This window comes from Camelus bactrianus, chromosome 16, assembly GCF_048773025.1.
Source record: "Camelus bactrianus isolate YW-2024 breed Bactrian camel chromosome 16, ASM4877302v1, whole genome shotgun sequence".
Taxonomy (NCBI): domain Eukaryota; kingdom Metazoa; phylum Chordata; class Mammalia; order Artiodactyla; family Camelidae; genus Camelus; species Camelus bactrianus.
The window spans coordinates 55,468,014-55,482,482 of record NC_133554.1 but is presented as its reverse complement, the minus strand read 5'-3'; the positions used below and the strand labels follow the sequence as shown (position 1 = coordinate 55,482,482).

The following is a 14,469-nucleotide window of genomic DNA, read 5'->3' as shown; positions in this document are numbered from 1 at the left end:
CCCACCCCCCTGCACACTGGGGACCCAGACTTTTCGGAAGGAAGAGGGCACGAAAGAAGGCCTGTGAGGGCGGGTGCGTGGAGGTGGTCAGGAGTCAGGCGCTTCCATCCTGGGCTGAGGCCCAAAGGTAAACAGGTGTATTTGGACTCCCGGCAGCGGGGAGTGGACTGGCCCCACCGGGCAGGCCTGGGCCTGTCAGGGGTGGGGATGTGGAGAGGGGCCTGCATTAACAATGGAGTGGGAGAGTGGCCCCGGTCCTGCTGACGCATTCTTGTCTGATGAAGAGGAAAACACAGGTGACAAGGGAGGGGAGGCACACTGGAGCAGGGGAGGGGCTTTGTGAGACCACCCAGGCTGGGCCAGTGCTGGCCGGGCAGGTGTGAGCCAAGGAGCAAGTGGAAGCCCCGCGAGTCAGCTTCCTCCTAGGGCACATGTGTCTAGCCTGCTCTGTGGCTTCTAGGTGGGACAGGTCAGAGCCACCATGACTGGCATGTGGGGGCTGAACTTCCCTGTGTGGTCAGGAGCAGGCAGGGACCAGCCTGAGGGTACTGTCCCCCAGAAGGCAACCAGGTTGAGCAGCAGGGCAGGGAGAGACAGGGAGGAGGGAAAACAGGTCTGAAGTTGTCGCTGCTGCCGCCCACTCCAGCTCCCAGCACAGCCCCATCACCCTGACACTGTTCCAAGGGCAGGACAGCAGCTGGGTCCGAGCCCCAGACCCCCTTTCCCCTTGAAGGGAGCAGCTCCCTGAGCTCCCAGGGAAGCAAGAGTCCCAGGAAGTGGGGAGGGCAGGCTGCCTGCCTACAGCCCACCCCACCCACAGCCCCCAGGGCCCTTTGAAGCCGCAGCGGATGGCTGGTAGCCCTCCCAACGCTGCTGTGTGCCCAGGAATTAAGCCGAGGCTGAGGCTGCCAACTGTCCTCCGCCCCTCGCCCAGCCACCCACAGGTCTGTCAGCGGCTCTGCCCCTGCCCCCAGGCCACCCCACATCCCCTTCCTGCCTCACCCTGGGCACCAAGCCCTGTCCCCATCCCCAGTGGCATCCCAGTTTCCTCCAACTGACCTAAAGTGAGTGTGGGCAGGGGGAGGTGGAGGGGCAGAGTGGCATACACAACCTGCCTCTGAGAATTTTCAGTCTCAGGAGCCCACGAGTCTGCGGCAGACCCCGGTGGGCAAATAACCTGCCTCGTTCCTACACTGCAGCATCCAACACGAGGCCCAGCGCCTTAAGTGTTGAATGAATGAATGAATGAATGAATGAGCTGGCTAAGCAGATCAACAAAAGGCAGAAAAACAGCCAGGTCACCTTGGCAAAATGTGACTGCAGAGAGTAACCACTCAGGGATTCTCAGTCACTGGGCCTGGGTGCTTCCTGATGCCCCCAGGGGTGCGGAGCACTCAGCCAGGGGACCTTTGAGGAAAGGTCATGCCGCCTTGTTCTGGAAACAAATAAGAGCCCCTTTGCTGACCTTGTGGGTTTGGGTGGGGTCATAAAAGAGGGAGTGGGGCCCTGAATGCCAGCTGATGCGTGGCAGGTGCGAGCTAGGTGAGGAGGGAGGGACAGGGGATACAGGACAAGAGGGAAGGGATGGAGGGAGGTGGGAGAGGCCTGGCCTTCCTCATTCTCATCTGCTCCTTCTGGTCCCCAACTCCTGTGGGGCCCAGGTCCTGGGAGTGAGGATCACAGAGGGTCAAGAGGCAGGGCTGCTGTGGTGAAACCGGCATTCAAGCCCCCCGCCTTTTATGACCCCACCCAAATCCACAGGGTCAGCAAATGGCTTTTGACCTGTTTTGTGCTCAACTACAAGGTCACCAGGTCAGACTTGTGCCCAGCTCAGCTGTCCCTGCTGGTCCTGCCCTGCTGTGCACCAGGACCTGGGGCCGCTGGACTTGACAGTCCTGGGGCCCAGCTGCCCAGGATCTAAGCTGAGGCTGGGAACCCTGTGAGGGTCCTGAGAGCCCCCAGTGCCTGCTGTTTGGCTAAAGATGAACTCTGGCCTGGTGGAGACTGCCTGGGAGGCTGGGCCCAGAGCTGGCACTGTGCCACAAGGCCCGGCGGGCTCGGGCCCACCAGTTCAAGGCCAGTTTTGGAGAGAGGGGTGGGGTTTCAGGGTAGGGTAAGTGGAATTCATTGAGGGCCAGGACTCAAGCTCCAGCCACCTTCCCTGGGTCCCTCTAGGCTCCCTATTTCATATGTGGGTTCTTTTAATTGGGAGGGGGACTTGAGGGTCTCCCAAGCAAACAGGAAGAAAATCGCCAGCTAGGCCCAACTACCTCCACGCAGGGAGGGAGGGCATGCAGAGTGGGCCATCCCCACCCTGGCCCCGACCCAAATGCTCGGCTCAAAGGCTCCATCACCCTCAGGCCCAGGAGCACCTGCACGAAGGAAGAGTTTGGAACAAAACCAGGTCGGGGAGGGGCAGGAGGGCCCTTGACACCCGGCTCCATGTGGCAGGGACCACCGAGCAGGCCCCATGCCCCCGCTTTGCAGAGGAGGAAACCGACCTCTGTGGCTTCATTCCTAACTCTGGAGCTGAGTGGCCCCACGGCCGGTCAGGGTCAGAGTCAGGCTGATGCCCAGAAGGGAGGGCTCCCTGCACTAGGCTTGAACTTTGACCTCCAGACCCCCAGTCCAGTTCCTCGTTTCCAGTTGCCTCCCAGGTCCCTCCACATAGATGACCCGTGCTAACCTGCAAAGGGACTTAGAAAGAGACAGGCAGGAGTGACAACCAAACATGTGGCTACAAAATGAAAATTAATCCCGCCGGGGGAGATGGAGGACGGTTGGAAGGAGTGGGAAGTAACAGATACTTGTTGAATTCACAGGGAATGAATAACCGTATGAATTAGTAAGTGGAGTGGAGCCATCTGGGGGAGAGGAGGAGACGACACTGGCCTTAGCCCTGTCCTGTGGAGGTCACCCCAGGTTATGCCGCGGAAACAGTGGAGTCTGTTGGTGAACAGATACTCAAAACCAGAAGGAGACAGAGCCAGAGCTAAGACAGGGGAAACTGATGAAGGTAAAAGCTGCAGCCCAAATGCATGGACTCTTCCAGAAGTGAGACAGAAGAGGAGAGCAGAGAGCAAGGACCAAGCCTTGGAGAAGGACCACTGTTAGGGCAGGAGGGAGCCCTTCTCCCCGCCCCCCACCCCCCTACCCCCCACACCTACACACACACCTGTTCCTGGCTGCTCCACCCCAAGGAGCCTGCAGTGAGAGTCAACAGGCCAGAGTGGGCGTGGGAAGGAAGCCAGAATTTGCCCAGGAGGGCCTGTGACCTCCCATGGGGCATTTCATAAACAGGATGGGGGTAGAACCCAGGGTCTGAGGGCAGGCAGTAAAGTCAGAGCTCAGAACAGGGAGAGAGGAAGGAGCAGGTGGGCAGTGGTGAAGACAGGCCCAAGGGAAGCTTTTTTAAGATGGGGAGACCTGCGTGTGCTTGAAGGAGAGAACGGGCGAGCCCAAGGAGAGGGTGGATGGCAGGTGCTGGGGAGACGGGACATTGGGAGAGCAAAGGATGGGCCCTTCTGGTGGGAGCAGGAGGAAGAGGGTCTCAGAGGAGCTAGGAAGGGTGAACCTGCCCTAGCCCAGTGGAGCCCTTCGTCACTTTGCTCTTGCTTGGAGAGGGAAGAAGAAGGCAGGGGGAGGGAGCTGTGCCAGGATACCCTGGAGGATCGCGGGGGACTCCGGCTCCAGCTCCAGCTTGTGGGCAGCGCAGTGGGCATCAGGAGGGAGGAGAGATCTGGATTAACACAGTAGTGCACTCAGGAGCCGGCGAGAAGCCGCAGAACATTCCATTCTCGCGGGGAGGAAGGCCAGGGTCCCAGGCGCTGGAAACTCTGGTCAGTCATCACCTGGTTCCCTGGTCCACGTTCCCTTGCACCTGTGGACCTGAGTTTGCGCAGGGACAGAGATGAGTGAGGCCTGGTCTTAGAGAGCTCCTTTGACCCATGGAGTTGGGGCGTGGGTGGTCTTACCCAGGCAACTCCCCAGTTTCACTCCCTGGATCAGGCAGAGCGGTTTTCTCAGGGCTCAGCGGCCACGGGAGATGACTCAGCGGCCTCTGAGCCTGGTGGCCGCTGCTGCTATTGTCCCCTAAGTGGGGAATGCAGCATGAAAGGAAAAGCAGGGAGGCAGGCTGGAGGCACAGAGAGTGTGAGGCACCCGTGGCAGTTGAGGGGTGACTGAGAGGCTTCTGAGTAATGAAGGAGGGTTCTAGGAAATTCAGCTGCGAGAAGAAGCCACACTGTGTGAGCCGAGTTCAGTCAACCCCTCCCGGCCTTGCCACTCCCCAAGCAACAACCGCTTATTTGGTTTCTATCACCAAAGGCCCGCTTTGCCTAGCCTAGAATTTCACGTTCGTGAAGTACGGTTTGTACTTTGCGTTTGGCTTCTTCCACTCAACATATTATTTTTGAAATTTAACTGCGTTGTCACACCCATCAGTAGTTTGCTCCTATTTAGGGCTGAGCACTGGTGTTCCATCAGATGACCACAGCAATTTGCCGATCCTGTCTCCACTTGATGGACAGCTGGGCTACTTCCAGTCTGGGGCTACTGTGAATGGAGCTGCTATGAACATTCTTGTACAAGGCTTTTTTTGTAGTAGAGCTTTTCTAAATTTTATATATATATGTGTGTGTATGTATATATATATATATATATATATATATATATATATATATATATATATATATTTTTTTTTTTTTTTTTTTTTTTTTTTTTTTTTTTGGTGGAGGTACTGGGGACTGAACCCAGGACCTCATGCATGCTAAGCATGCACTCTGCCACTGAGCTCTACCCTACCCCTGAGATGATTCTTAAAAGAGCCAGCCAGGGTATTCAGCCAGATGCAGAGAGGACAAGCATTTCAGGGAGAAGGAGAGGAGGTGAGCGAGGCCATGAAGGTGGAAATCCACCTGGGTGGCTCCCTACAGGAGTGGGTTTGAGGCCAGTGGGACCTTTCTCAGGTGCACTTCTGACTACATCACACATCTGGTGAGAACACTGCAACGATTTCCCTCACCTACCGAAGAATCTCCAGGCCCTCTAAGCACCATCACAAGGTTTGTTGGGGAAGATTTTGGGTTGAGATCTGGGATGGCTGGGCCTCTGGCAGACCCCAGGTTCCAAGGTTGGTCTGAGGCCTCTGCAAGCCCAGACTCCTGGGGTGGGGGCAGGTGTGGGGAGGGGCGGGAGAGGGCATTACTGATCTGTTTACCGCCTCTGCGGGATGGATGGGGCAGGTGGAACTGGCATCAGTTATAGAGGCATAGACCTTTAGTCTGCAGGAAATATTAGGAGACTTCTACTGTCACCTACGGAAGAGGAAACTGACGCACAGAGAGAGGACATGGCTCTGAGGATGTCAGCACAGATGAGGTTGGCTTCCCCTGGGCGCTATCAGCTGGGGGACCTATCTGGCCGTTTGCCACCTCTCCACTCACTGTGGTCCTCCAGTGCCCTTTATTTCACCACGTTGGCAGTGTGGGCCTTTCCTCTCAGATGGGGAGCTCCAGGAAGGCAGAGGCAGTGCCTGGTTCTCCATGGCACTTGCCAGGAGCTGGGAGTGGCACATGGTGTGTGCTCAACAGACCATGGCGGAATAGATGGAGGGGGTGGCAGTGCATGCCCCAATCCTCACAGTGACTTACTGGCAGAGCTAGATCCAGACTCCAGTGCTCTGAGCTGGGCAGACAGTGGAGAGCCAGGGGAAAGGCAGCTCAGCCTGTACCCCCTGTCCTTGGGGACACCAGTCCTTGCCTCCCGGCCCAGCCTCATTAAAAAGCCCTTGCTGAAGATGTAATTGTGCATGGTGCCCTGCAGGCAGCATACACTGAGAACCACATACACCTGTCACTGGCCTCTGTGCTCATTCATTCATTCAACAAATCTCAGACATGGTAGTGGGGGTATAGCTCAGGGATAGAGCATGTGCTTGGCGTGCACAAGGTCCTGGGTTAAATCCCCAGTGCCTCCATTAAGAGGGAAAATATTTTAAAATAAATAAGTAAAAATTAACATAAATATATGTACAAAAAAGACCAGGAAAAATATTTTTTTAATAATAATCAGAAAAAAAAAATCTCAGACAGGAGAACCCTCCCATGGGTGTAGTGGGCACACACACAATAGAAGACCAAACCCACAGAGCAAGTGGGTCCCAAGCGTGCACCGGGGATGACGCCCTCCCAGGCAGGTCATCTCACTCCATCCCCAGTCTCCAGGAAGCTATAACTCAGGGAAGGGGAGACCTCGTGGCTTCCCACGGCAAATACAGAATCCATCAGTCCTCAGCATCTTTGCGGAAGACTTGCACTCAGCCTGTTCTCAACAGGACTTCCCTATGTCCCCTCCTTCCCAGCCAGTGGATCTAGAATCGCCCTGAGAAATGCCATTTTCTCTCACTGCCGTCTCCCTATGTCCACTATAGTTATCGTCAATTATGTCCCAGCCCCAGGCCACCCCGCTGAGGCCCCCCACCAAATGCAGTCAAGCCTTAGCCAATGCGTGGTCCCCGAGATCAGTCTCCCACCACTCGAGCCACTCTCCTCTCTGGACACTCTGCCCCCTTCCCTACTTCCCAGTTGCCATAAGACCAGGCCCTCTTCCTGGGGTCCCCCGTTTCCACCCTTCAAAATCCAGTCAACACACCCGTGTCTCCAAGTCTCCCTGATCTGCCCTGCTGTCTGGGAACACTGTTCTCCCCAGGCCAGGCCTGGAGACCTTTGTCCCTCCTGTGGCCTGAATCCCACAGGCCAGCAGTGCACCCCAAATTCCCCAATATTTCCAAGAGAACTATCTTCTTATCTGCAAACTTAGCCGGCAGGAAAGACAAAAACTGTATGATCTCACTTACATGTGGACTTTAGAAAAACCACTAAACTCGTAGAAAAAGATCATATTTCTGGTTATCAGAAGCAGGGGGTGGGGGTGGAATTGGAGGAAGGTAGTTAAAATGTACAAACTTCCAGTTATAAGATAAGTAAGTGCTAAGAATGTAATACACAACTTGATGGCTAGTTAACAGTGCTGTTTGACACACAGCAGTCATTGAGAGAGCAGACCCTGAGTTGTCATCACAAGAAGAAAATTTTTTTCTTTTAATTCTATCTACACGCGATGATGGTTGACAACTAAACCTACTGTGGTTTAAACCCTTGAACAGCAGGGGTTAGGGGCACTGACCCCTAGGACAGTGGGAAAATCCACATATAACTTTACGGTCGGCCCTCTCCACCCACAGTTCTGCATGACAGAACTAGAGTGTACCACCTAGTACGCGTTTATTGAAAAAAAAATTTACGTCTAAGTCGATTCCCCAAGTTCAAACTGTGTTGTTCAAAGGTCCGCTGCATATGTAAATCAAACCATCATGCTGTGCTGGGCACCGTAAACTTATACAGGGATGTATGTCAATTACTTCTCAATAAAACTGGAGGAAATTAATTTAAATAACAGCCAGCAGATGGGGTTCAGGGCGCCCTGCGTAGGCTGCGAGCCCCTTAAGGCCCTCCCCTCTTGCCCCCCTGAGAGTACGTTCTCAGTCGGCGCCTGGGGTTAATGAACAAATGATTGAACCTGCCTCCTCCCCGCAAAGATCCACCTGCCAGGAGGCAACGCCTGTGTGCTGGCGTTTCCAGGCCCCTGCCCGTAAGCAGAGGGAGGCCCAACCCTCCAGCTGGGATCCGCTGGCGGGGTCGGGGCTCTTCTAGGCTACGGCTCAGAGAAAGCGCTGAGTCACGTTCCGGGCACGCGGCCCCGGGAGAGGCCGGCCTTCCGGGCGCGGGGCGGCGGGGACACGCGCGCCCAGGGCTGCAGGGCGGGAGCGCGCGAGGGGCTGGAGGGGGCGGGGGCGCGCGGGTCTCCCGGCTGCTCCGCGGACCCCAGCCCGGCCCCGGCGTCCTCTGTTGCCAGGAGCTTCGGGGGCCGAAGTGTGGCGGGTGCCAGCGGCTGGCATCACCGCCGCCCGCCGGCCCAGACCCTCCTTCCGGGCCCGTTTGGGAAATGGAGGGAGAGGAGGCCCGTAGACAGGCCCTGAGCCGTCGGCCCCAGCCACGGGTTTGTGCCCCACGTCCGCACGTTCCCTCCCCTGTACCCTCTGAAGTTTTCCTCAGTTATTCGCTTTCTCCCCTTCTCCACGTTCCTCTTCTCTTCGGTGCCCCATTTGCCCCCCTTTTTTCTGTTTCCAGCCAGCCAGCCACCTGCCCTTTGGCCTCTCTCTCCTCCTTTCCTTGCACCCCTTGGACTTTCTCAGAGGCTCCAGGGGGCGCGGTGGGAAGGTACAGGTGGGCGTCGGGCGCCCCCTGGTGGCCCGCTTGCCCGGCCTGGCCTGGGGCCTGGGAGGGGACCAGGCACTCGCCCTCCCACGACCTACCCGCCCAGGGCTGGGGTTCAAGTCCTGGGTTAGAGGAAGCAGCGCGCCTCCCAGCGGCACAGCCACGTCCTCAAAACCCACTCACAGGGTTCTGGAACGTGGAAAGTGGCCTACTGAAAAAGGCCTCTTGAGGCTGAAGCTAAGCAGGCTGAGAAGGGGCAATGTTGCTGCAAGCAGAGGTAGAAGGAAGAGAAAAATCTCAAATTTCTTCACACATTTTTCCATTGAGTCAGCACAGGGATGTGCTGGGAAGTCTGTGGTCTGAAATGGAATGGGAGGGAAAGGAGCATGTGTGTGTGTGTGTGTTGGGACAGGGGCAGCGGTGGGGGAAGTGAGCCAGCAGTGAAGGCACAGGGTGTGTCCACGATCCATGAGGAATCAGTTGGCCTTCCTGGACTGGGCCTCCACGGCCGGCTTCCTGCCAGACCTCAACCCTGGGATCAGAAGCAAATCCCTGCCATCCTCCAAGCTCGGCTGACGAGAGTTTAAAAAGCTAATGGGAAAATTTCCCTTAAGCTTTGGTCATCCTCCAAACACAGACAGTGGAGAGCCTCTTGCCTGGCACCCAGGACCATCCAATGTCCTGGAGGCAAAGGCTCACCAGGCCCAGGGACAGCGGCAGGGTGGTGACACTCAGACCAGCAGCAGCAGCAGGGAAGTAGCTGGGTGACCCACTTTCTCACTTTGGGGTCTAAAGGGGTAAGGTCTTTGGGATTGCCTCAGGAGCACTGGCTGTTGTAGCCTCAGGGACACCATCTTGCCAGGTGGGACTGTGGCTGTGGGCCTGGAATATTCCAGCTGGTCCCAGCAGGGTCGTTCATTCAGATGTTTCTTTGTGATCCAGCCTGTCAGCTCATGAGGGACAAAATGGAGCATCTGCTTCCTGGCTCTGGCACCTTCCAGACATTTCTCTGCACCTTGAGTTCTCCTTCTGTGAGGACAAAAATACGACACACACACACACACACACACCCCCCAGTGCACACTCAGGGGTTGTCAGGACTCTGGGAGAGAATCATTATGAAGGCTCAGTGTCAGCACAGGGTAATACTCATACCACAGGCTTACTTCCTGGCCTGTAAAATGTGGTCAATGTCACTCATATGTCCCCTCAGCCAGTGCTTTGTGGGCCCTGCTTGTTAAACAACCCATCCAGCTTGCGGCTCTCACTGCCTGTTGATTTTGTCTCCTTAATCTTCAACAACGACCTCACTGGGTGGAGCCAGGGCCAGGCCACTCAGGATGCAGTCAGTGACTCAGGACTGTTTTGGGGGCAAGTAAGAGGAGTCGGGGGGGGGGTCATTTCCAAAGGTGCTGGATAAATCAACAATTTGGAACTCAGAACACATTTCTAAGCTGTGGAAGTTACCTGCAGAAACCAATTTAGCTCCTAACATACTCCAGCTATAGCTGGAAAAGCTGGTGGAGGGTGGGCACTAGTTAACATCTTTTGAGCACCTGCTACGTGCCAGGCCCTTTCTATTTGCTGTGGCATTTAATTCATGTGGTATGTTATTTAGAGGGACCCTCCCTTGGCTGAAGTCACACAGCTGGTGGGTGGCAGGACTGGGCGCAGATGAGACCTGTCTGACCTCAGTTCTCGGCTGTGATTTCCACAGGAGTCAGCCACCACGTGGAACACAGTCTCATGGAAATGCGTGTCCAAGGCCAGACTCCCACCTTCTCCATAGACCTCTCCTGGGACCTGCCCTGGGTAAGGTGACAAGTGGGGGTGGGAGGCCGAGGAGGGAGGTCCACAGAGGGGCAGGAAGGGACACTGATTCTTTTCAGCCACATCTCTGGGGGTTGTTTCTGCCCCTCCTGAGCATGTTGTCTTGATTCTCAGGGCAGAGAGGCTCACAGTGGCCTCAAAAGGTACATGCGACCAACCCCCTGCTTCCTGGTTCTGGGACACACACCCACCAGTTTCTCTGCCCTTTGGTCCTCCCTCCAGGCCCCTGCTCCTCCCTTGTCGTCCTGATCAGCCATCACACATTTGTTTGTTTATTTGTTCTTCACGGGTCTATTGGGCATCCTCTCTGCGAGCATCTTCACCCACTCAGGCCACAGCTGGGTGCTGGGGAGGCAGCCCTTTAGAAGGCTGGCCCAAGGTCTTGTCACCCAGTTCTCCTCTCACTTTCGTCACTCAACTAACTGTGAAGAATTGTTGCTCCATGCCTGCCTTTGATCTGCCCTCAGCAGGACTCCCTTGTCCTGGCCACTCCTCACTCCAGCTCTTACCAGTGAGGTCCTTCTTCTTGGCAGTGGCCACTTCACAGGCTCTGCTGGGAGGACTCTGGCCAGCCTTCCAGCCCTCCCTCTCCAAAGTCACACTTTGCCTCTATCCCTCAAGCAGGCTTGATTCCCCAAGGGACTCCCCAGCCACTTTGAGAACCTGAACTCAAATCAGTTTACTCAGGGGACATTCAATTTCCAGTTGTGAAATTAATTTTAAAGCTCACCTGAAAAAAACAAGCAATATTAGAATATCTAGAATTTTTTGAGGAAATTAGAATACCTACAAGATTTGTGTTTTTTTGAGGAGAAAAAATCAAGAAAGAATAATATCCCTACCAAATATTAAGTTAAATATAATTGTCATAAAGCTACATTGCCTTAACTGGTTTGGTACTGGTGCTGAAATAGGTAAAAGCAGTTCATTTAAACAGAATATATCCCAAATATCTGTGGGAACTTATTTATGATATAAGTAGCACTTCAAGGCAGTGTTTGAATAATTATTGAAAAAATTGTTGAGACTATTGAAAAAGTGTTGAGACTATTGGGTATCCATCCAGGAAAAAACACAGATGGTTCAATGTTGTAAACACTTTTTAAAAAGAAAAAGAAGAGGAAGAAGAAAGAAAGTAATTTTTTAAAAGTGTTTTGGGTTTTGTTTTTTTTTAAAAAAGCTTAGATGGGTAAGCCTTTCCAAGCAAGACACAAAACCAAAAAGTTAAAAAATAGAAAGTCTGATCACTATGAATAAATTAAAATTCTGGTAGAAAAAATCAACAACAACAACAAAATTAAACCACATAATAACGAAAAAGAAATGTTTTTTCCACATAAATGATAAAGGCTAATTTCTTTAATATGTAAAGAATTTTGAAAAACTAATATGGCCATTAAACAAGAAATTCAATCTTACTTTTAACTGAAGGAAAAAATTAAACATGAGATGCCACTGAAAAAATTTTTACTAATAGACAATTTTTTAGGTTTACAGAAAAGATATTGTGCAGAAAGTACAGAGTTCCCATATGCCCCTTCTTGTCTTATTGCGTTAGCTAGGATTTCTAGTATGATGTTGAATAGGAGTGGTGAGAAGAGGATATCCTTACCTTGCTCCCAATCTTAGGGTGAAAGCATCTAGTTTTTCACTATTAAGTATGATATTAACTGTAGGTTTGTTGTAGATGTTTTTATTAAATTGAGGAAGTTACTCTTTATTCCTGGTTTGCTGAGAATTTTTATTGTGAATGGATGTTGGGTTTTGTCAAATGCTTTTTTTTTTTTTTTGGGCACCTGCTGATGTGATCATGTAATTTTTCTTTTTTAGCTGCTGTTCATATGATGGATTACCTTAACTGATTTTCAAATGTTGAACCAGCCTTGCGTACTTGGAATAAATCCTTCTTAGTCATGGTGTGTAATTTATTTTGGTACATTGTTGGATTCTGTTGGCGAGCATTTTGAGTATTTTTGCATCTGTATTCATGAGAGATATTGGTCTGTAGTTTTCCTTTCTTGAAATGTCTTTCACTGGTTTTAGTATTAGGGTAATGCTGACTTCCTAGAACAAGTTTGGAAGTATTCCCCCTGCTTCTATTTTCTGGAGAAGAATTGTAGAGGATTGGTATTGTTTCTTCCCTAAATGTCTGGTAGAATTCACCAGTGAAACCATCTAGGCCTGGTGCTTTCTACTTTGGAAGCTTATGAATGACTGATTCAATTACTTTAAAAGAAATAGGCACATTATCTATTTCTCCTTGTGGGAGTTTTGGGTGATTGTGTCTTTCAAGAAATTGGTCCATTTCACCAAAGTTATCAAATTTAGGGGAATAGAGTCATTCATAGTATTCCTTTATTATTCTTTTTAAAGTCCATGGCACCAGTAAGGATGACGCCTATTTCATTTCTGATATTAGCAATTTGTGTCTTCTTTTTTTCTTGATTGGCCTGACTAGAGATTTACCCATTTTTTTCATCTTTTCAAAGAACCAACTTTTGATTTCCTTGACTTTCTCTGTTAATTTCCTATCTTCTGTTTCATTGATTTCTGCTCTAGTTTTTATTATTTCTTTTCTTTTGCTTATTTCAGATTTGATTTGCTTGTTTTATGCTTATGTTTCCTAAGGTGGAAGCTTAGATGAGTGATTTTAGCTCTTTCTGTTCTAATGTATCTATTCAATGTTATAAATTTATCTCTAAGCACTATTTTCACTGCATCCCACACATTTCTATAAATTGTATTTTCCTTTCCATTTAGTTCAAAAATTAAACATGATATGCCACGTTTCATCTATCAGATTGGCCAAAATGTTAAAGCTTGACAGTATTGAGTGTGGGTTAAGGTCTGGGGGTGTGTAAGGTGCGCTTGTACATTGGTATTGGAAGTATAGACTAGTTCAACCATTTTACATGACGATTTGTATGTATCTATACAAATTTAAAAGGGATATACATTTTGATTGAGCAATTCCACTCTCAGAAGGCTAAGAGCAGAATGTATGTATGTATAGGGTACAGAGTTTGCAGTAGTTAAAAAGCCAGAAACTATAATACATGTCCAATAATAAGAGGACTGCTTCAATATATTATATCTATTCGAGGAAATACTATTGAAAGAATTCACACTAATGCTAAAAGGATGATCAAGGTACACTGTTACCTGAACACATAGGCTATAGGAATAGTATGTTTAATGTGGTAGCATTTGTGTTTTGTTTAAAAAAAAAAAAAAAAGGAAGAACTTATTCTGTCTATAACAGGCTTGGATTTGCATGGACACATCTGAAAAGTCGTAACTGGGGTTACTTCTGGGACAGAGGTGCTTGGGGGCCAAGGAGGGCACTTTTTGCTTTTCCCTTTACACCTTCTTTACCGTTTGAACTTTCAACCCTCAATAAGTATCACATTTAATTTGAGAAACAGTTTTAAACCCAGCTTGCAGATTTGGGCCCCCAAGTTGCTTCAGGCATGTTAAGCATTTCCTTTGCTCTCTCTTCCTTATGAACTATTTGAAAGGCTGCCCATGCCTGGCCTCTGTATACCCTGGTCCTTTCTCTCATTTTTTATCTAAGGATTTCAAGAGGAGAAAGGAACAAAAGAGAGAGAGAGAGAGAGAGAGAGAGAGAGAGAGAGAGAGAGAGAGAGAGAGAAAGAGAAAGAAAGAAAGAAAGAAAGAAAGAAAGAAAGAAAGAAAGAAAGAAAGAAAGAAAGAAAGAGAGAGAGAGAGAGAAAGAGAGAGAGAGAGAGAGAGAAAGAAAGAAGGGAAGGAAGGAAGGAAGGAAAAGAAAAGAGGGAGGGAGGGAGGAAGGAAGAAAGGAAGAAAGGAAGAAAGACCTTCCTGACCAGTCTATCAGATGGCACTGTTGATGGCTGGTGGTTTCTAAATGAGGAAAATGAACTAATTTTAATCATTATGGAAAAAAAGGAAAATTTGTTTTCTTAGAAGTGTTTTTATAGAAAGGTCATTTAAACTCAGCATCTTTAGAAACTAGAGGGGGAAAAAATTCTCCAACTACTCTACTTACCATTTCAGTATGTTGTGGTGTTCTCCTGAAGTTTTTTTGCTGTGCATCTATCATATTTTAAATGGCTGTAACCCCAGGGAACATATGCTATTGTGATCTGCTTCTGTGATTCTGCCATACCATACTCACTTTCAGTATTGCTGCAGGGCCAAAAAACATTAATTTGGAGGAATTGTACACCTAATTCCTCAGAGCACAAAGTCTTGAGTTAGGAAGTTGCCAAACTAAAGAACAGGCTGTTGGGGGAGCAAGCTCTTCCTCCTTCCCTCTGGAAAGAGACTCTCCGGGAGTGGGCAGCGGTGGGGGCTCCGTTAGGACCGGCACCTTTGTGTTCTG

The 14,469-nt window shown here is 50.6% G+C and overlaps 1 long non-coding RNA gene across 1 annotated transcript; it reads left to right on the top strand.

Annotated features, from left to right (window-relative positions):
- Nucleotides 1-7,782: 7,782 nt before the first annotated feature.
- LOC105065630 (uncharacterized) lies at nucleotides 7,783-12,021 on the top strand. Its single transcript, XR_006723282.2, has 3 exons — nucleotides 7,783-8,058; nucleotides 9,994-10,088; nucleotides 11,937-12,021. It is a non-coding gene; the product is annotated as an uncharacterized LOC105065630 (long non-coding RNA).
- Nucleotides 12,022-14,469: the final 2,448 nt, after the last annotated feature.